Here is a 21,025-nt window from a genome sequence, read left to right on the forward strand (position 1 = left end):
GTGAGTTGTGGGATTAAAACACTCCGCAGGTGGCAAGCTCAAAATAGACCTTCACACAGAAGGCAGGATTAAATTATTCTATGGCTGGTCAGGGAAAAAAACCCCAAGCCACCATACTCTGGAGGAAGCCATATTAAATTATTTCTGGAGATTAAATTGCTCCACAGGCTTGCTGGATCCCGGTGCTGTGGAGCAGACCATCTGCTTGGGAAGGTGTGTGGATACCCAAGCATGAACAGCCATATGATGGGGTCCCGCTGGTGGTACCCAAGTGCCTCCTGGCACCGCAGCACCCGGCGCCTGACAGTTTTGACTATATTTATTTGCACGTCAAGGTTGGGAGCCTGGCAGGGCTGGGCTCTGCTCCCCCGCACCATCCGGGAACTCCGGGGGGATCCCAGGTCACCTGGGAGCACGAGGCAGACCTGGGGAATTGAGCCAAATCTTAATTCGGTTTCTTAAGGGAGGCTTTATCTTCTTTTCCTTTTTGCATTGATGACTGTCTTGAGCAATGGCACCACTGTGTATGTAGGGCAGCAGATCAAAGACCTCCTTGCTACCAACCAGGACCAGCTCTCCTCAATTCCTCGTTTTCACCCATCACCTCTTCTCCCCTTTCATCCGTGGGCTCAGCTCTCCACCTGGCATCTCCCACGGGTCAGCAGTGGCTGGAGCGTGCTGGCGCTGTCAGCCCTGACTCACTCTGCTGTGTCTCCTTCCCTGGTGCCTGTCACTGCCTGTTCCTAGTGATGGTGACAAACTGGCATTTGAAACTTGTATTGGTATTTTTTATGCTGATTTCTTTCTGAGGCTCCACTGCTGAGATTTTGAGAGAGAGAAAGAGAATGAGCATTTTAGGATAATCTTAAAAGCAGAAAAATTATTACATGTCAAACACCGAATGGGGAGTTTAAAAGGCTCCCAGGTGGGCTGCAGAATTAAATGTTTGGAGGCTTTTTTTCCCCCAGTGAGGTAAGAAATGGCAATGTCACCATAGCAACTGCAGGGCACATTCTGGGCAGCAGCTCTGGCGTTTCCAGGAGCTGGGGCTGCCCAAGCCCCTCTGCACAGCGTGTGGGGTGCAAGGGGTTGGGATGGCTCCAACCCTCACACGTCTGAGCCCTGCAGCCAAGGCAGGGAGCAACCTTGGGAGCCAGCAGACTGACTGGAATGAGATACACCATGGTCACAGGCTCCCAGAGACCCAGGGGATGGGGTCTGTGTTCCTGGTGAAGGACCTTCCTGATCACCTGAACCCCTCCTGGCTTCTCCATCCCACCTGCTCCACTCCCTTGCACCAGGACTGGATGCTCCCTGCATTTCTCTGCCTGAGTTCTTCCAGGGATGGAGAGGTGGCTGGGACCTGACACTCCTGACTCAAAGAGGGGTTCCAAGGTGTCCCAAACCACCAGGGAAAAGCAGCAGAAGAGCTCAGCTGTGTGGCCTGGGATCCCTTGGCTCTGTGGCTCCTGAGCCACACAGGAAAGTTGTCACCTCCCCAGCTGCACAAGAGGCTCATCTGCCTCCTGCCTGCCACTGTTTCCTTGTTGACTTCTGAGACTGCTGTGAACAGGGGAAATCATCACGAGCAACCAGGGGTTAATTGAGTGTTAGTTAACTCCTGGTGCTCTCACCGGCCTACCACGTTGCTGTAATTAGCGCAGCATGGGCTGGCTCATTAATGAGCTTTGCAGGAGAGTCACAGGTAGCAGGGGGGTTAAATCGGCTTGATTACTTCTCGTCTCCATTAGTATCAGCCACTGAGACAGGATTTGTGGGAGGGAAACTGGTTTCTCTCCGGATGAAGCAGGATATACTCTGGGAACAGGGCTGATCCCATGAGAAGGGACAGGGACAGCAAAGCTTTTGCCCATGGAAGGTGAGGAGGGCTCAAAAGCAGCTCAGCTCAGGGCTGAAAACTGCTGTGATCCCTGACAGAGCTGCAGTTTAGCTGCAAATGATGATGATGATGAAGGGAAACAGTTATGAAGGGCCATCATTTTCCAGGGGCTCCAATTCAATTTCTGATCTACACGCAGGAGCTCACATGCCAACAGCAGCCTTGGATGGCTCTGACCACAGCAGTCCGTCGGACAGAGGAATCACAGCCAGAGACCATCCTGACATCCAGCTGGTGGCCACCACATGAGGAGGGTGGCCCAGTGCTCCACAGCTCCTCCATCACTACCTTCCTTCTTCCTCCATAACACATGGCTTCACCAGCTCCCTGGGAAGCTGGATTCCAACTCCTCCTCTGCCTGCCTTGGAGCCACATCTCCTCGGGGATTACCCTGAACACCGGGTCCTGTGGGGCACTCAGAGCCCTGCTGGATATCCCAAACTCACTAGATCCCATCTCAGCTCCTCTACTCTCCTGCCCTGCTGCTGCAGTTCAGTGACCCCAGGAGGAACCTCAACAAGTAGCACAGGATGTGTGGCAGAGCTGGGAGCCAGCAAGGCCAGCTGCAAACCCAAATAGTGCCCGGCAGAGGCAGGGAGTGATTAAAGACCTGTCCCTTGCGGGTGGCTGGGCTGGCCAAGCCACGCAGGATGGATGCTGCTGTCTAGAGGCAGCAGGGAAGGTTTCCCTCAGCACCAGATTTATGGTGAGGCTGTATATCAATTATCAGCAGCCTCTGACCTTGAAAGCAGAAGCACGGAGGGCTGTAGAGCATCTCCCTCCTTTTCCTGGGCAGGAAGTGCCCATTTGGGAGGTGATAATCTGTGGGAGGCCTGCAACCGGGAGCCCCACAATTCCTGGAGGGGATGCAGACACAGAAGAGGTTTCCTCACATACCACACACACACATTTCTCCTTCTGGCACCACTGTACCCTTGTTTTCCTCCTCCCTCATGCACCCAAATGCACAGAGACTGGCCCCACATCCCAGGCAGGGGCAGGAATCCAGCTCCTGAGACTGTTGCAAAGCAACTGACTGACTGATGTGGCACACAAGAAGATGAGGGAGCAGGCAGAGAGAACCCAGCTTGAACCTGAACCTGCCGTAGATGCCAAAGAAACCTGATTTTTTGAAGGGGGTAGAGTTCCAGGAAGTCCAGGGATATCCCTGATGAAAAGGGGACAATTAGATTTTGCAAAGACTCATCCTAGGCTGAAACAGTATAATTTGTTTCAGAAAGCAAGCACTAGCCTTCATGCCAGCAATGGGCAGCTCCTGCTTCCAAGAGCATGGTGGAATCATAGAGGTGGTCTTGTATGGATGGTGGGAATGCCACCCATTCTCCCAGCTGCAGGAGGGGATATGGCACCCAGCTCTCCCCCCCTCCACCTTCTCAAACACTGAGGCCTCAGCTCAGAGAGCTTTTTTTTCTTTTCCTCATGGGCAAACAAAGTGGAAAATGAATTCCTTCAGATAGCAAATGAGTTTAATAGAAATGGTGATGGAGTTACGCTGTGCCAGGAATGTTAATCCCATACTTGATGTGGCCGGACTCTCAAGCAAGGCAGGGTGGGAGGAGGAAGGTTGCAATTAAGAGCAGAAACATCAGGTCTGTGTCCAGAGAGTATCCCCAGCTGCTGGCCACACCTTGGCAGGTCTGGGGGACACCAAGCAGGATGATACCCAGCTCTCCAGCCACTCCTCCTTCACCAAGACTCAATACACTGAGACAAGCGGTGACAGCTCGTTGGTCCTTGCCTGTAATCAGTGACTTTTGTATGGAAGGGTCCAGAAGAGAACTGAATCCCAGTGCAGCAGAAGGGACGTGGGGCAGGCTAGGAACTGGTCCTGGCAGAGCCTTTGCTTCCAAAGCCTGAGGCTCCTGGGTCAGCAGGGAGAGGACTTGTGTGCAAAGTGGGAAAACCCACTGTGTGGAGCACAGCAGCTCTGCCAGCACAGAGACAGCTCTGGAGAGCATCCAGATCCACCCCAGGGCAGTGGAGATTTCAACTGAGGTCTCCATAAACAGTTACACAAAAACAGGATGTGAATGTCCCTACTTCGACTCTCATTGAGAGGTGACCCGAGGCCAAGCACAGCCCCAGGGCTGTGGAGCTGGCCACAGAACTCCAGATCCCCTGGATTTCCCTTTGGGAGCAGCAGGTTAAACAGAGCATGGGACACACAAGCTGCTGGGGACACTTGCTGGGCCTGCAGCTGCCTTTCCCTCTTAGGCAGACACTGCCACCGCTGCAAACCTTCACCTGAGAGCAGCCTCCAGCCTAACCTCTGTCCTGGCACCGACAGATTACCTGAACCCTCTGCTCCTCCTGCAACAGCCCTGTCCTGCTCCAGTCCCAGCCCAGGAGTGGGGACACAAATGAGGACACCAGGGAGTGCTTCCCTTTCCCCTGCAGCTTCTGCTGCCAAGGTGACACGTGTCCGAGTTCAATAAAGCCTTTCAGAGGTGGGCTGGCATTTCTCTGCACATATTTTTTTTTCACTCATCCTTTTCATCTGGATAATTTCTTCCCCCCTTCCCCAACACAGCTTTAATTGAGTTCACAGCAGGATCTCGGCTCTGGAGCAAAGAACCAAACACCACCAGCTTCCCCAGGCAGGGACCCCACAGAGAGCTACTGAGCAAGTGCTGTGCCTGGCCACATCCTGGCTCCTTGTGTGCTACTGGGCATCTCCTGCCTCTCTTGGCAGCCCCCCAGGCAGGGCAGGAGCTACTCGAGCCTCCAGGGCAGCACGGTTTGGCACAACCTGCGGCTGGTGACACACAGACCTGGGTGAGCCCCAGTTCCCCCCCATCTCCTGCTGCACTGCTCGGGATCAGGCCAAGCACAGCCACGCACATCACCCCTTTTCCAAACAGCCCTCCAGGGAGCAGGAGCCTAGGGCAGGACACCCCCATGCACCAGAGCATGCAGGAGCAGGAGCTGCAGCTGCTTTCCTCTCCGCTCAGAGTCACCAGGAAAAGCCCACGCTTCGCTGCCAGAGCATATTTGATTCTTCTGCTAACCTGACCTTATTTAGTTCATTATAAGCCCCCAGGACATTGCAACTGTAACTTAAAAAGAAAAAGAAAAAAAAAAATAGTCTAACAAAAACACAAACCTTTTCTCTGATCAATAGTGCAGGCAACTGGAAAAGGTATAATTCAATTTGTCAGCACACAGTTATTAGTTACTGTGATGGAGCCCTTCCTCCCAGCCCCGCTTCCCTTGACGCTCCCAACACCGCTGTCTCCAGGGCAGGGGAGCAGCCCATGACGTGACATGGAACCCGAGGAGGGCTGAGACCCAGCACAGCCACACAGGAGCTAATGGAGCTGTGACCTGTGAGTTGAGGCTTCACTGTGTCTGGGAAAAGGCAAGGAGACAGAGGCTCCTGTGTTAAAGACAGTGCTGACTGTTCTCGTTCTTCCAGCAGCTTAGCAAACTCCCCTCCTGGAGCACACACACATGGGGTTATGGGGTTCCCACACATCCACCATATCCTTTAAATGCCACTGCTCTTCTCAAGTCCTCCCTTGCTTCATCCCCCTTTGTGCTGCTAATAAAGCCACAGCATCCTCAGCAAAACTAGGCAGGAGTCTGGTCCTGTGCAAGTGCTCTAAAGCTCCCCCCTTCCTTTTTCCAAGGGGTGGCAGGAGCCAAAAGAGGGGACAGAGCCAGTGTCCCCACACGGCTCTGCTGTGGACCAGCTTGTGACCAGTGAGAGACCAGCAGGAAGGGAAACAGCCCAGGGCATGCATGGCCTCCGAGGAAATCAATTACCATACGAAACAAGGGGCCAGAGGTCTTGGGGAGCCTTATCACACACCTTCCACAGCTCTCCATCAGCAGCCTAGCCTGAAATTACCTCCCCTTGCTCTCGAGAGCAGTGAGAGAGCAGTGAAAGGGGAGGGCAAAGACGAAGAGCCATAGGTAGCTGTGAATACCAATGGCTTCTGTGAGTGCTGATCCTCCTTATCCATCCCTTGGCCTCCTGAGCCACCGGTCCCAAGAGCCCACCATGGAGCTGAGCGTGGTCACTGGTCCTCACTGAACCCCTGAGAAAGCAGCACTTCCAGCAACACTCAGCTCAGCTCCCTCCCCGCTCTCCTCCCCCAACTCCTTCACCAGGGAAACCTCCAGATATGCATCCAGAGATGTCTCTTTCCATTTGTTGATGTCGACAGGCATATCACACACACATTCATTATTTAATCTACCTTTGAATTGGGCTAAATAGTTCTAACGATAATTACAGAGCATTTGTATTTATAGAAAACCATCGTGCACGATCTGCATCCACACGGATAATGCCGCTGTGATCTATAAATACATAAGGGATGGTGTGGGAAGGCAGACGACGCTTCCAGTCGCCATGAAATGCAAAATGCACGGTGGCCCCTCTACACAGGGAGCTATTATGGTTCCTCTCCTTCGGATCATGCTGCAAACAGAGCTGAGGTGCAGCTGAGCAGCAACACAGCATGGAAGGGACAAGGAAGGGGGCAGGAGCACACTGCCATGGGGCATAGTGAGGCCAGAGCAGCAGATCAGCCACAGGGATGCAGGATAGGGAGGGGATCAAAGGCAGCAGAAACAGAGGGAAATGGGATGCACTCCATGCTCCCTGGCACAAAGGCTCAGAGCCCTGGAGGGTGAGCAGAGCCAGAGTTGGGGAGCAGCATGGAAAGAGAGAAGGGAGAGAGGGAGGGTTTGCTGTTCCTCTTCCCACAGCAATAAAAGTTTTACAGCAGCGTAGCCAGCACTTATGATTTTATTGCCAGCATTACAGAGGTAGAGCTTCTCCAAGCCCCAGCCCCTGGAGTCAAGTTAAGAGACAGGAAGCTTGGCTTTCATAAGAAACCGACGGAAAAGGAGAGAGGCCAGCGCTCCCGCCTGCGCAGGAAGACTGGGGAACGTGCAAACACCCAGCTCCAACTCCAGGCAGCAAATAAAGGGAAGCCATTATTTTTAAACTTGTTTTTAAACAAATTTTATGCCTCTGGAATGAAGGCATGCAGAGAGCAGTGGGCTGGACAGTCCTGTGATTTGGGAGGACTTGCAACAGGCAGCATTAGCACTACCTTGGTGAGAGTCTGTGCACATTCCTGTGGTCCCTGTCCACCCACCCACCCTCAAAATCTTCTGGCATTTCTCAGGCTTTAATTCCCCACTAGCACAGAGCCCCAGCTCAGGTGTGATGCAGAAACACCCCAAATGAGCCATGAAGACATTTCACAGGTGAGCTCCAGAAGGGCAGGACCATATGGAATGCTGCTCAGCACCAGATCAGGTACACTGCCTGTGCCCACACAGGCACACACACAAATTACGAGTACTTCTATTGCATTAGTGCCTGGAAATTTCATTCCAGTCATATCCCATTCAGTGAGATCCTGCACAGATACAAGACCAAGCAGCATTTTTTTTTACCTAGAGAGAAAAGCTGTTTTTCTCTGCATATTGGTTTAAAGCAAACAGCCAGGGGCTGCACATGCCTGAGTAATGGCCCGTGACTGCACCAGTGAGGAGGGGAGAGATGACAGTGCTGTGCCTGGGATCGTTGGCTTTGAGATCTCCTTGTGCTGCCCCCCACAACGGATCCACCCAGCCCTGCTCTGCAGAGACCATCCTGCACAGGAGGAAGAGTCCAATCCAAGCCCTGGGTTTCTTCAATTTAGGGCTTTTTATCGCCTGTTTCCCATTGCTAATTTATAAGCAAATATTTGGCCATCTGGCAGCCCTGTCCAGCAGGCAGCAAAGCGAACCGCTCGGCTTTGCTGCGGGAAGGGCGAAGCTGACATTAAACTTCTTTCCCCGAACGCTGGGCACCCCCTTCCGACACGGCTTCCACCATTTGGCAAACCGCTCCTCTGCCATCTGCCTGGAGAGCTCTCCAAAGGGCATGGAGCCTGCTAAATATAGCCAAGGAGCTCAGCAAACATTTGCAGCCAGTCTGAGAAGACTTCTCTCAAAGTTACATCTCCCCCGGCCCATCTCCCTTGCCTGTGACGTCTCAGATATCCTTAAACCACCTCTGCGTTTTTTAGTCCCATTTCCTCTTTGGAGCCTTTCCCTTCCCTTCTCACTACCACTCTTCACCTCTACTTTTACAGCTGATTTCTCCTAACACTTTCCTTCACACTTGGAGGAGGGCTCTAGATGATGCCAATGCTCCTTTCCCAGCCCACGGATCCTCAGATGCAGTGGGAGATTGCAAAGCCCGTGGGCTGACTCTGCATTTGCTTTTCCAGGACCATCTTCTTGCACACAACACCCCAACTTTCCCTGACAGCCCCATACGACTGACATAGGGTACACACCGTGTCAGGATGAGCACTCCTCTCTCTGGTGGCCCAGCTAGCAGCAGGCTGATTTTTCCACCTTCTGTCTGACATAGAGTGCCACAAGCCTTGACCTTCACATCCATCCACAGCTTAGCAGGCCCTTACTCCTTTTTTTCCAGGAAAGCACAAACCCAGCTGTCTTTTCTCTGGCCCAGTTTTCCCTTTCCCACCAAGAACAGGGACCAGGAGCGGTATTCTTCATGGCACCTCACTGACCTGCTGAGAATGAGGATAACTATTGTAGTGTTGGGCTGAATCACACTTACAGACTTCAGACAGCTTGATCCCATCGTATCTGTTCCCTGGAAAAGCAAGAGCTGTCTACTTGTGTTTTATCATGGCAAACAAACTAAGCACAGAGGAAAAAAACAAGCACCCATCATCACAGGCATGGACAAACTCAGCACGAAGACAGCCTTTGCTGTTGTATGGAGCTGTTAACAGTGAAGCACCTGGAGTTTCCTCCTTGGGGAAGCAGAGAAAGGGAAAAAACCCACAAGAAAACAAACCCCCTTTAACAATGAACTCTCGTGTTCAGTCATACGTGAAAGACAGGAGAAGCGGGGCAGGAGAGAGAGCAAAAGGGAAGGAGGAGAGACAACAGAAGACTGAGTACTATTTCTTCTTCAAATATTTATTTTCAGGTCTGTCTTGGAGTGCTGCTTATTGAGATACAGAGCCTTGCTGTGCTGCAGCTTGTAAGCTCCTGCTGCACATGTTCATGGCACTGCTTTAACTGGGGCTGGAACCACTGGGAATTCCCATCACCCTGTGCCAGAGCCCACAGATGGCAGCTCTCCTTTGGGTCCTACTCACCCCCAGGCATCCGACCGTGCTCTCCAGCTCTCCATCCTGAGCCCAGCACCTCCGTGCATCTTCACCTCTCCTAGCACTGTGCTTGACTCTAACCTGGGACCTCAGAACACAAAGCTCTGCTCCAATCCTCAGTTTCTGGCCAAGGCACAAGGCTTGGAGCTGGGGCCTTGAGCTGGCACTCCTCAGTCCCTTGAACTCCTTCAATACTCACCACTGCCCTCAGGGGCAGCAGAGGTGGCCTGCACGGAGATGAGATACTCTCCAGCCAGTTATTCAGGTGAGCTGAAAATAGTGACCAAAGCAAGGTGGCAGTGAGCACCAGCCTGCTGGAAGTGACAGATCTTGGAGGAGAGCCAGAGCTGACATCCTGATCACAGACAGCAATTAAGAAATTAAGCTATCAGAGAGGCTTTTTGGGAGGGGCGAGTGTCTGTGGTTTGGTCAGATGCCAGAGCAGGTCAATAACATTTGTCCTTCCCACTGTAGATGGAGATCCTACTCCAGCCCTGATCCCAACACCTCGGCACAGCTCCTTCCTCCCACCACACACCATGAGGAGCAGAGAGGAAGAACACCAGAACTCTGCAAAGCAGTGACTGAGGGGAGAGAGGTTGGACAGAAACCACCTGGAGAACTCAGACCTGGCAAAACCAGTTTCACCTGCCCCTGAACTACAACCCCAGCTGTAGGTGCCTTCAGCAGGGAAGGATGGGAATCTTCAGCAGTGCTCCCAGAGCAGACACCAGGGGCCATGCCCCACACAGCCTGTGTCCTCTGGGCAAGAGAAACACCATGGACAAGGACAGCCGTGCCCAGGATATGCTACCATAGGTCACAGAGTGCTGCATGCATCCACATCAGTCCTTGGGCTGGACAGCAAAAGCACCCCATCCATTCACTATCTCAACCACTTCCATGCTTCAAATGATGGGGCCTGTGGGTCATTGGGAAAGTCCTTCACTCTGCTAGAATCCCTGATTATTCCTATCTCCTGCACAGCTCAGCTCCATGCACCAGGTACCAGAAACCAGGACGTGCAGAATGCACCTGCTCTGCAATAAGCTCACAGCCTCTCTCTCACTGGCCACTAAATTACTCCTCTTGAAACAGGAAAAAACCTGTGTTTCCTCATCTAAAAGACTGTGCTGGGAACGCCGTGGAGGGAACCCCAGCTGTGTCACACACCTGAATAAGATGGATTCACCCCCACACCTCTCCTGGAACAGCACACACAGCACTGGCACTGCAAACACCATGTCCTTCTCCCCATCCTGAGTCTCAGCTCTGCCACCCTCCCAGCCCCAGCCTCCTGTGTGTGCACATCTGCATTTGCACGCCTGCAGCCACACACAGACAGTTTCCTCTCTGTGCCGGGCACGAGAAATATTGATTTCTTTCCCCCTGCAATATTTCGCTTGGCTGAGCAGATTTAGAATTGAAGAGTCAGACTCTGCCTAGAGACTAGAACCATATTTAATTCCACGGTTTAAGAAGCCCTGGAGCAGGTTATTCTTATTTTAAACTACTAGTGCATTTTAAAGCAAGTGACATTTCAGAGGGATGGGGTGGGAGATGGCTGGTGGCCTCTGCCTCAGTCCAGCCAGTGCTGGGAAGAGTTTTGCAGCTCTGTTGCATCCCCACAGCCCCATCAGCTGCTCTGGCTGTGCCAATGAGAGGCAAGGGGTGGTGGCGAGCTACCCAGCAAAGCCTGGGAGACCTGAGGAGAAATGAGGGGGAAAAGAGAGAAGAAAAAGGCAAGGTGTAAAAATCTCTGATGAAAATTGCTCGGTGCATTGAGGTTTCAGGATTCATATTGCCTGGTCCTGTACCAGGCTGTGCTCACGGAGCCCTCAGTAAGGAGAATTTTGCAGACAGAGAACAAAGACATGGTACCTTGGCCAGAGGATGATCCCTCACGGGTCCTGATCACAGAGCAGGGCTGCTGGAGGGCAGAGCCATCCCCATCCACCTCCTAGACAAACACAGCCTCCCAGCTGCTGCAGTCAGCACAGCCACTACTCTCCACAAGCACACAGCCTCAGCACAGACCTCCAGAGGAGGGACTTTTAAGGGAGAACAGGGAAGAATACAATAGCAAAGGCTTGCCCAAAGCATCTGTGAGCCTCTGCCAAGTCCAGGCAGGGGGGCGCATACATTACTCCCTCTGAGCCACACAGAGCATGTCTGCTACCCAACACAGTGGCAGAAAAATGCCAAGTGCCCAGGATGAAAGATCCAGCTCAACAGGAAGGGTCCAGGTGAGACAAGGCCTGCCAAGGAATGTATGAAAGTATACTGGAGAAGACAAAGGGAAGCACAGATCCCTACACACTGCTCATCTCCCCACATCACATCTCCAAGGACTCGTAGCACAGGTTCAGCTACACAGTTGTCACCCTGCCCTGGCTAAGATAGTCTGAGCACACAAGCATTCACTGTGCCCTCTGCCTAAGGCACCATCTCCTAGTCCCTGCCAGTTCCAGCCAGCCAGTCATCCCCCAGTGGTCCCACAAGGTAGCCACGTAGCGACAGGCGGATTGAGATGCTCTTCACAGCCTCTAAATAATGGAGATGAAGACACCAGGTGCCAGACACCTCAAGGGCGCTCTGGTACGTGTGTGCCCATGTGCACACACGTGGCACTGAGCAGAAAGAGATCCCTGATGTGACAGCGCTGCTCCAAGGGCCCCTGCAGCAGAGGCTCAGCTGTGAGCTCCCAGGGTGGCTCCTGCTCATGCTGGGAAGGCAGAGCACCAGAGAGCCGCTCCCCAGGCTGGGAGTGAAGCCCGGCAGGGCTGTGGTTGGCAGCCTGGGAGCTCCAGTTCCGTGGGAACTGTGATTCACAGCAGGGTGAGCTGTGGGCTCTGGGGGTTGTGGCGGGGCCGGGACAGCTGCGGTCGGGGAGATGGAGCGCCCGCCGCAGCAGCCATGCATTAGCTCGCTGCGGTCAGCCCTGACACTGCACCCTCTTAGCTGGAGCACTGTATTTTGACTGAAGCAGACAAGCAGGGGAATGAAAATGGATCCTTTTATATAAGCTCCCCACACACACTGTAACAGCTCTTGACATCTTTGCCCAGCTGTGTTCCTTGCTGGTGCTCACGTACTGGCCGAGCTAGGATTGTACAGGCATTGCAAAGTGCTCCTAGCACTGAAAGCACCTATTTGGGCACTGGGCTAACAACCCACAGGGACACAGGTAGAGTGTGCCTTGCTCAGGAATAGGACAAGAAGCCTGGTTTGGATCTGGTGCTCAGCTGGCCGGTGCCAAAGGCTGCAGGTATTGATGCCATGGGGCTCCCAGCACAAAGGTGTGTCCTATGGCACCTCCTGGAAGCAGGTCCAGCTTAAACTCAAGCTCATATGTCTGGATAATACCAGGCACAGGCAGCTCCAGCAAAACTTGGTGAGTTCATACACAACAGGGCCAGGCCTGCTGCAAGTTTGGATGCAAGGTCACATACGGGGGGCTGTGTTGGGATTCTCTGTGCCTGGGGAAACGTCCGAGTGAGGAGGAGACAGGAGGAATGGATGAGCACAATTAGCTGTGGTAAAAGCCAAGGCTGTGAAAGCCCATTACCATTAGTGTAATTATTGCAATTATTATCTTTTCATATTTTTGACAATTCAGTAAGAATTAACCAAAGAAAACATTTTCTGCTAAGTGCTGGTGAATCTAAAACAGAGAAGTAAAATGACATTTCACTTTACAGCTGGACATTTCTAAGGATTTACCCAGTTCTCTAAAATAAAAGTCAAGGAACATCCCAATGAAATTTTTCTTACTAAAGGAAAGTAGTAATTAATTCATAGAGAAAACAGCACAAGGAAACCCTAGGACATTATCCACTTTCTGCCCCAAAACAAAGGCACGTCTCTGAGGATATGGTTTAGCAGTGGGCTTGGAAGTGGTGGGTTAGTGGTTGGACTCAGTGATCTTAATAGGTATTTTCCAGCCTAAACAATTCTGTGATATCTTGTCCTGATCTGCTGAGACAGGCTGGTGTCACTAGAGCTAATGACAGCTTTGGCACGTGGGTGCAGCTGGGGCACCCCTCCTCCTTCCCCCATCCACCCAGAGAACCAGCACAGGCAATAAACACCCATAATGAAATAGCTTTAAAGAACAAAGTGTGTATAAGGACAAAGCTGGAATGAATGAAAAAGAAGTATATAAAATACAAAAAGAAAAAAAAAAAAAAAAAAAAAAGCATTGCAATTAGCTAAACTGTTAAATGAATGAAAAGGTATTAAAAAAAATTTCCTGAATGTCAAGTTGACACAGTTTTTACATTCAGGCAAGGAAATGAGTCCCTTGAGCAAATCTCCCTGCTCCAGGGCTGGGCACTAAAGGCCTTCTGGTGGATGTCACTGGCTGAGGTGTCTTTGATCTGGGCTGTTGGATGCAGTTCACATCTCCCAGCCAAGGTATCCCTGAACAGAACCCTTTCTCCCACATCCACAGCCCAGGGACACCAGGGCTCCATGGGAACAGGCGAGCTGAGCCTCTCCAATGCAATCCAAATGCCTCCAGAGGGTCTTTTCATCAGGGTGCCTTTACATCCAGCTTTGCCATCTCTCCTCCAAGCAGGACAGAGCAGCAGGGCTGCTCTTTGTCACACCTTCACTTTCACCTCTCCTGCTGGTACCAGCAGCAATTTTCCCTCCCTGGGCAAAGTAGCTTTCTTTAGCAGCATGTTACCTGTCAAAGGCTCTTCCCTCAGTGCCTCCTGAAGCAAGCAAAAACCTTTCTTTTTGGGAACGAGGGGAATGCTCCCTCCTGTGGCAAACACAGCACCAGCCCCGCTCCCTAGCGTGAGGAGCCCCAAAAGGGGCCTGGCTCCCTCACTCCCTGGACCTACAGAACAAACATCCAGCTGCACCACGCAGGCTGGTGACATTATTTCCTGCCTGCAAGGTCATTCATGGGAGATAACTATGGATTCAGAGATGTGTATACATATGTATGCATTTCTGTAATTCTCCTGTGCTTTGTATATAATAATAAATATATAACCCAGGAAGTTAACCAGTGAGGTACCAACAAAGCCATCAAACGAAGCAATTTGTCTCAGACAATTGCCTGAGCTGCCTCTGATGTCGCTGTCTCGCCACTGACAATAAGAGGCTCTTAAGTGTCCTGAAATTGTACTTTGAGCTCCCCAATGCTCTCACCGCCGCCTTCCTTCCTCTCCCTCGAGCTCCTTCCGTGTTTCTCCAGCAAAACACTTTCTTACGCAAATAAACATGCAGGGAGGCACAAAAGGCATTTTGTCTAGGATTTCAACACAACCACGTTTCTCATTCAAATATTCAGCTGTATCCTTCAGAGATCAAAAGCACAGCACTGAAACGAGGCGAAGCACAAATATCCCAAGCCAATAGCTCAAGCTTCCCTTTCATTCCTGTTCTGGCTGAGGAAGCAAATGAGAATTCCATCGCTGTGGTGGCTCCCAGGTGTCAGAGGCCAAGGACTCCTGGGCACACAGGTACAGCTCTCTCACACCACCCATCTCTGCAGAGCCCTGTGCTGCCAGTGGTTATTTTAATGGCCATTAAAGCCCTTATGAGCACTGCCTGTACAACCAGCAGTGACCTATGTGCTGTGAGATACCCAGGGAGGTGCAAGCTGGGTCCAGCACAGCCTGGACCAACTGGAGAAAGCTCACTGCTCCCAGATACCTGGAGTGGGGTCTGTTCCAGGCAAGGGCTGCCCTGTGCTGCACCAGCACCCAGGGAAGCCACAACTCCCTGCACAGCATCCTCCAGCACAACCAGTACTGTGGCATCCTTGCCACCTTCACACAGGGTAGCTATACCAGGAGGAATGGATAAAGTAGTGTAACCCTGACCCAAACCTCAAGCCCCTCCTGCACCCCTGCCTTTCAGCCAGAGATCACACCTGTACTGCACCACAGGCTCAGGTTTATTAACAGGGACCAGCTTCCCTGCACAACCACCTCTGTGACTGCAGCCCATCTCCCATCCCAAACAGCCTTTCCCCATGGGAACATGCTGGGACGACAGGGCTGAGACCCAGCAGCTGCCCGCTGCTCTCCCCACCTTGGTGAGGATGGTGCTCAGCAGGAGTCATGGGCTTGGGCATGTTTACTGTGTAATATATGAACTCATACCGGTTTTATAAGCCCCTCCTGGCTCAAATCACATTGTAATTCTGAACAGTCTTAAACTCATTTAAATCCTAATAAAAACACCGCCCTGCATTTGCATTCGCTGCTTGCAGGTCCCTGCGGCTGCTGTGACAGCGGTTCCTGTGCAATTGGTAATGTTTGGAGGCTGCACACCAGAAGCCATCCCTCCCAGGAGGGGTCAGGATGCACACTTAACAGGACAATTAAAAACACAGATGCAATAAATGGACCTCCAGACTGACCCAAGATGATTGACAGAGCAGTTGTGTGTCAAAGCTTTCACAGTAACACAGGAGAGCAGCAGCACCAGCATGGAAACATCAGTGTCCCACCTCCTCTGGAATCCCAGAGGAGATTCAGGCCACCTATGTGGACACACAGGCACAAGGCACCTGCAGACAGCACCGTAAGTGGCTTTAAAAGAACTGGGAATGACTAATGAAGGACCAGCAAACAAACAAGGGTGCAGGTGCTGCAGGAAGTGTGTGTATGAACCACACAGGTGCCCTGGGGCACGTGGGGACAGACCCATCAGGAATATGCCCTGCATAGGATATTCCTCACATATCCCAGTGTGCTGGAGACATGGGGGGTTGCTGCCATAGTTTGGGGGCACATCACACTCTGGGCAGTGGCACTGGGGTTGCATCTCAGCAGATCCTCCACCTGGAGCACATCCTCCATCCCAGCACCACTGGCACAAAGTGCCAGTCTTGCACTTCCCTCCCAAACACAGACCAGCTGTGCTCCAGCTGGCCAGAGGATGCAATGAGGGGCTGGCTGATGCCCCACGGGGCCCAGCTCCCCTCACCAAGCCCACACAGCTCTCCCACCCCGCCACAGGCACAGCAGTGCTGACTCAGGCCCTGCCTATTTTGTCCTTCCCCAGAGCTGCTGCCCCATTGTTCCCTGCTCCACAGCCTCTCACCTCTCCTCCAGGTTCAGCCCTGCTCCATTCCCATCCCTCCTCGGCACTTGTCCAGTGCTTTATGCCTGCCTGGTTTTGGCAGTGACATTAATAGGCTCCCCTGAAACAGTGAGATTATGAGCTATACCCATCCAGCTACAGAAATACTAATTATTAGTAACTGTATGAGATAAATGGAAATATCAATGATGAAAGTCAATATTATTGCCTTCTTTGTTCCTGTTTGTTTTATTTGTAGATGAAAGGACCACTCAGGCCGTCTCCCCAGGATGTGGCCGGGAGCTGGAACAGCTCCTCTTGGCAAGCTCATCCAGAGCTGTGCTCCGATAAGAAATCATACTGCACACATGCTTGCAAAGGGCTCTCTAAATCAGCAGCCCTCAAAAGCAGGCATTGTCTTTGATTGATTCATAAAACTGGAGCTGCTTCCATTGCCTGCTCCAAAACCAGGCAAGGGAGGATTTAAGGAAGGGAGAAGGTGTAGTGTGGGTGGAAGTGATTAATTGCAGAACATGGCACGGCACTGGGAATGCTCCATGCTTTGGCTGGGTTTGATGCTCACACCTTCATCCTCCTCCAGTGGTGGTTTAGGCACCAAGATGGGAACCAAGGACCCCTCCCAGGCTTTGACAGAGATTCTCAGGCAAGTCCCAGGGCCCTGCTGTGGCCGGGTGAGCACTTAAAACATCAACATTGCCTTAATCAGCAAGTCTGCTCCCTCTGCATGTTCTGAGTCAGAGCTGCTGATTTGGTGACAAGGGACTTTTTTATTTTTTTTAAGCCCTATTAGCCTTGCAGAGCTAACACAGCTAAGAGCAAGTGAATGGGATACTAATTTTGGATCACACCTCACAGCACTGGGAGAGCACTTCCTAGAGCAGCCTGTCTCCACAGGCAAGCCACGTGCTCCCCACAGCCACGGGAGGCAGGACACAGCCAGGAGGGAGCCATGGGGTGCACCAGGGGCTTTATTCTTGTTTCTAGAATACCCTCATATGTCACTAAAATGCCTCCATTCCCTTCCAAGCCCTCAGTCCATCACCAGCAAATATTCATAGGAACAAACAAGCCCTCTTACTCCCAACTCACCCATCTTCAAGGGTCAATGCAGTGACCACCTCCTGCAAATTATTCCTGTGAATACAAACCATCCCAGCCCGTCAGTGCCAACCAGGACAAACACTCCTGCTGCCTCTCTCCATGTGCAATGAGATCAGGAGAAGTGAAAGCCTTGCAGGAGTAATTAGAACAGTCTTTAAAAAGCAGTCAGCCTATCCTAAATATTTCATGGAAGGTAATTTTATTTTCAAAAAGCTGTTTTAAAACCCCTCCTTGCCCCTTGGTGCATGTCAGGGTGCAATTAAGCAGAAAGTATCAACGCATAAACCCAAAGAAACAAACTGCCATGCACCCCCACCTCCGCTCTCGCTTCTTCCCTGTAGTTAACATTGATGTGACATCCCAAAGCTGTGTGTGCACACGATATAATCTCCCACCCCAAGACAAGAGAGAGCTGCCTCAACTGCTAGAAAACCTCAGAAGCCTCCCAGTCTCACCAACACAGTGCCCAGATTCCTGCCACAAAATGCTCCTGGTAGTCCCCACCAAAGCTCACAGGTACTGGAAAGCCCCTGAGCATCAGGCACTCTGCATAAAATCCCACCAGCAGGCTCTGCAGAGATGCTGGACCGTGATGGTGGCATCCACCAAATGCACTCATGGTGCCACCCTTGGGCAGGGCAGCCTGGCTCCCTGCCTGGCTTGGTAGATTTTGTCAGTATTAATAATTACTTTTATCGACAGAAAAATATCTTAATAGCTTTGTCTGCCCTTGGAGAGGTTTGAGAAGAAAACTGTTTTAAGCCAGAGAACCAGGTGGGAACCAGATAAGGCACAAAAAGAAATTCAGGGCTTCCCTTGGCCCTACTGTACCACCTACTTGGTGAAGTAGCCAACCTTCCAAAAGAGACCACAGACACCTTTGCCTCTGTGACATTCCTTCCTCCAGCCCAGTTCTCTCTCTCAGCTCTCCCTGTTCAACCACAGCATTTGGGCCAGCTGAAGACAAGAATGGCCCTGGTGTCCCCACTGTTCCTGGGGAAAGCCCCAACACTGCTGCCACTCCTGCATGTCCTCTCCATCGTGAGGACACCAGGCTTTTGATGTAACCTTGGTGCAAAAAGCTTGCTTTTCAATAGTGAAAATCCAAGACATTCCACAGGGGCTTAGTGGAAGCCCTGCTGCAAGTCTGTGGCCACATCACCAGAGCTAGCAACACCACAGAGGACATGGAGAATTTTTTGGGAGCATTTATGGCACATGCAGTCAGAGAGGAAGAGAAACATCCCTCAGAAACCACAGCAGTTCAAAGATCTACTCAGTTTAAACACTAAAAATTAATGCATTAAAAATCTACTCAGGCTCAGAACTAAATAAAGCCTCTGACCACATCATCCAGCCCAAGGTTTGCAGGCTCCTTGGGGAGAGGGCTTATGTGCCTACTGGATGCTCAGGCTGGGATCCCTGCTCCCAGCACCGCCATTCTGCTTCCCTCCAAGCTTTTGGGCAGGGTAAGAGTCTGTGGGGTGTTTGGGACCCAGTTCCACCTGGCTGCCCTATTCTTGCACTACTCAGTGGACAGAGCAGCCTGAAAATTGACCACACTCCTCCCCCCACTGCCTCCATTAGCCCAAATTCCCTAGGAAATAACTTCTTTTCTCAAAGGAAGAAGCAGAAGGAAAACCAAAACCACCTAATTTTCTAAATACTGTTCTTAGAAAAAATCTTCAGTTTTTGCCAAGAGCATTGAAAGAAAATACCCAAATCCAAACACAGAGCAAATGGTTCTTGGTGCTTACATTTTCAGGAGGACTTTAACCAGCAGGATCATTTCCCAGCAGAATTTTGTTTTAAGAGACAATCACTAAAAATAAATGCACTTCAGAGCTTGCTGTTGAAAAGGTTTTTTCACAGAAAACTGCTATTTCCATGGTCCCTGTACTTGCTTTGTCAGCCCTGACACGGTGGGAGCTCCTTCTCGGAGCATCCTTCACTCACAGCTTCTCCCAAGGTCCAATCCACACAGAGCACTTGTGGGAGCAGGGAAGGATGTCTGGGCTCATTCCTAATTACCATAAAACAGGAAACAGCAACAAGAAGCTACAAATACATCTCTGCAAAGCTGGAAATGCCTTTCCACAGGCTCCTGTCACACAGGAATGTGAGGCAAGGTAAAGACAGGTCCCTTTTTTGCATGCACTGGGTTTAGCCTATGCAGCCTGCTCTTTGCTTTGAGCAAAGAACAACATAAGGGAGAAATTACATATCTGAGTGTGAAAGAGCTCTGCCTCACTGTTTTGGTTCTCTTTTCCCTGAACCAGGCATGGAACACTGCCCCTGGGCAACCCCAAGTGAGCCCCTGTGCTCTACACCAGGTAGAAGAGCCCCTCCCAGTGCCATCACTCCTGTTGAACAGAAATCCCAGCACAATCCTCCATCTCCTACTACCTTGGACAACATCCAGTTTCAACAAACCCTCCCCACAGCTGTGACAGATGAAAGATGCTTGAATCATCCTAATTTTTTTTTTTTTTTCATTAAGAAACCAAACCCTGCTCTTCACAGAGAGATCCTTTTTATTCTCTCTCGAGGACTGACATCCTGGGAAATTGCCTCAACCCAGTCAGCTCTGATGTTTGCTGTCTCACGCATCTCCTGCATCAGGCTGACAGCTCACAGACTTCAGCTGAGGATGGGGATGGGCAGAACAAGCCAAAACCTGCTCCTGTCTCTTTTAACTGTCCCAGCCAGAGCGCAGGGAGGAGGCTGAGCCAGGGAGAGCATGCAGAAGCTGTGCAACGAGGATAGAGACATCACGAAAACCACTGCTTGTGAGGACCCTCTCGCCCGCCCTCTCCTGGAAGATGAAACCACTCCTGCCCAGCATTCCCAAGCTGCAGTGTCTGGCTGTCCACGCTGAATCCCCCCATGTGGGCAGCGTTTGTCCCTCCCTGATGGTAACATGAGCTGGAGCAAACCCTCCTAAGCAGAGCTACACAGTCCCATCACAAAGGCGTTTCCCGAAAGCACCACCATCCAAATATTCACCTTAGAGGCCCCCCACCCCATAAAACGCTGCCCCTGTGCAGGCACGATGGACTGACTGAACACTTCCTACCTGGCAGCCACATTGCCTCAGCCACACCAAGAGGGCTGGGAAGCCACCCCAGACTAAGGGGGAAGGAAAAGGCATTTTTACCATGCTTTTGGCAATGGAAACCAGTCCAGCCCTGGACTTAACACAACAAACACATGTGATCATCACATACACCAATGCTCCGAGCTCGGCTGCGCCTACCTGGGTCAGATGAAGGCAGGGTGCTGGGGGATCAGATGCCAGGTGTGCACTGGGCTTTGGCCTCTCCTCTGCTTTCCACTCATACACTGTGAGCAAAAGGAAACCAAAATTAGGGCTGTAAACCTGGCATTTGAGAGGCGAGCAGGAGAGGAATTAAAAAGCTGTGAATGCTTTTCCCTCTCTCCCTCCCAAAACTGAGCTCAGGCAAGCTCAATCTTCATCCAAGCTGATATTTAAAAGTTATAAATCAGGCTGTTACAGACAGAAAAACACAACTACCAAAATTTAGTGGCCCTGCTGCTGGAAGGCCCAAAATGAACTGCTTAAGAGAACCATTTTCCCACGGAAATAGAGCAGGTCTGTACTTAGTAAAGCATTGATCTGCTGACAGCTACCAGGACAGATCTGGGCCAGAGCACTTGGGAATCATTTGCAGTGATCTCTGAAGAAGCACATGCATGCAAAACCCCTTGGAAAAACACTGTTGTAAGGCGCTGCTGCAGCTGATTATGAGCCTAGATT

General features: G+C 51.4%; 1 long non-coding RNA gene across 1 annotated transcript; it reads left to right on the forward strand.

Annotated features, from left to right (window-relative positions):
• The first annotated feature begins 1,766 nt into the window (after positions 1-1,766).
• Positions 1,767-4,446, forward strand: LOC147650744 (uncharacterized). Its single transcript, XR_015275909.1, has 2 exons — positions 1,767-1,879; positions 2,040-4,446. It is a non-coding gene; the product is annotated as an uncharacterized LOC147650744 (long non-coding RNA).
• The last annotated feature ends 16,579 nt before the right edge of the window (positions 4,447-21,025 follow it).

Source organism: Cyanistes caeruleus, chromosome 13 (assembly GCF_971803275.1).
Source record: "Cyanistes caeruleus chromosome 13, bCyaCae1.hap1.1, whole genome shotgun sequence".
Taxonomy (NCBI): Eukaryota; Metazoa; Chordata; class Aves; order Passeriformes; family Paridae; genus Cyanistes; species Cyanistes caeruleus.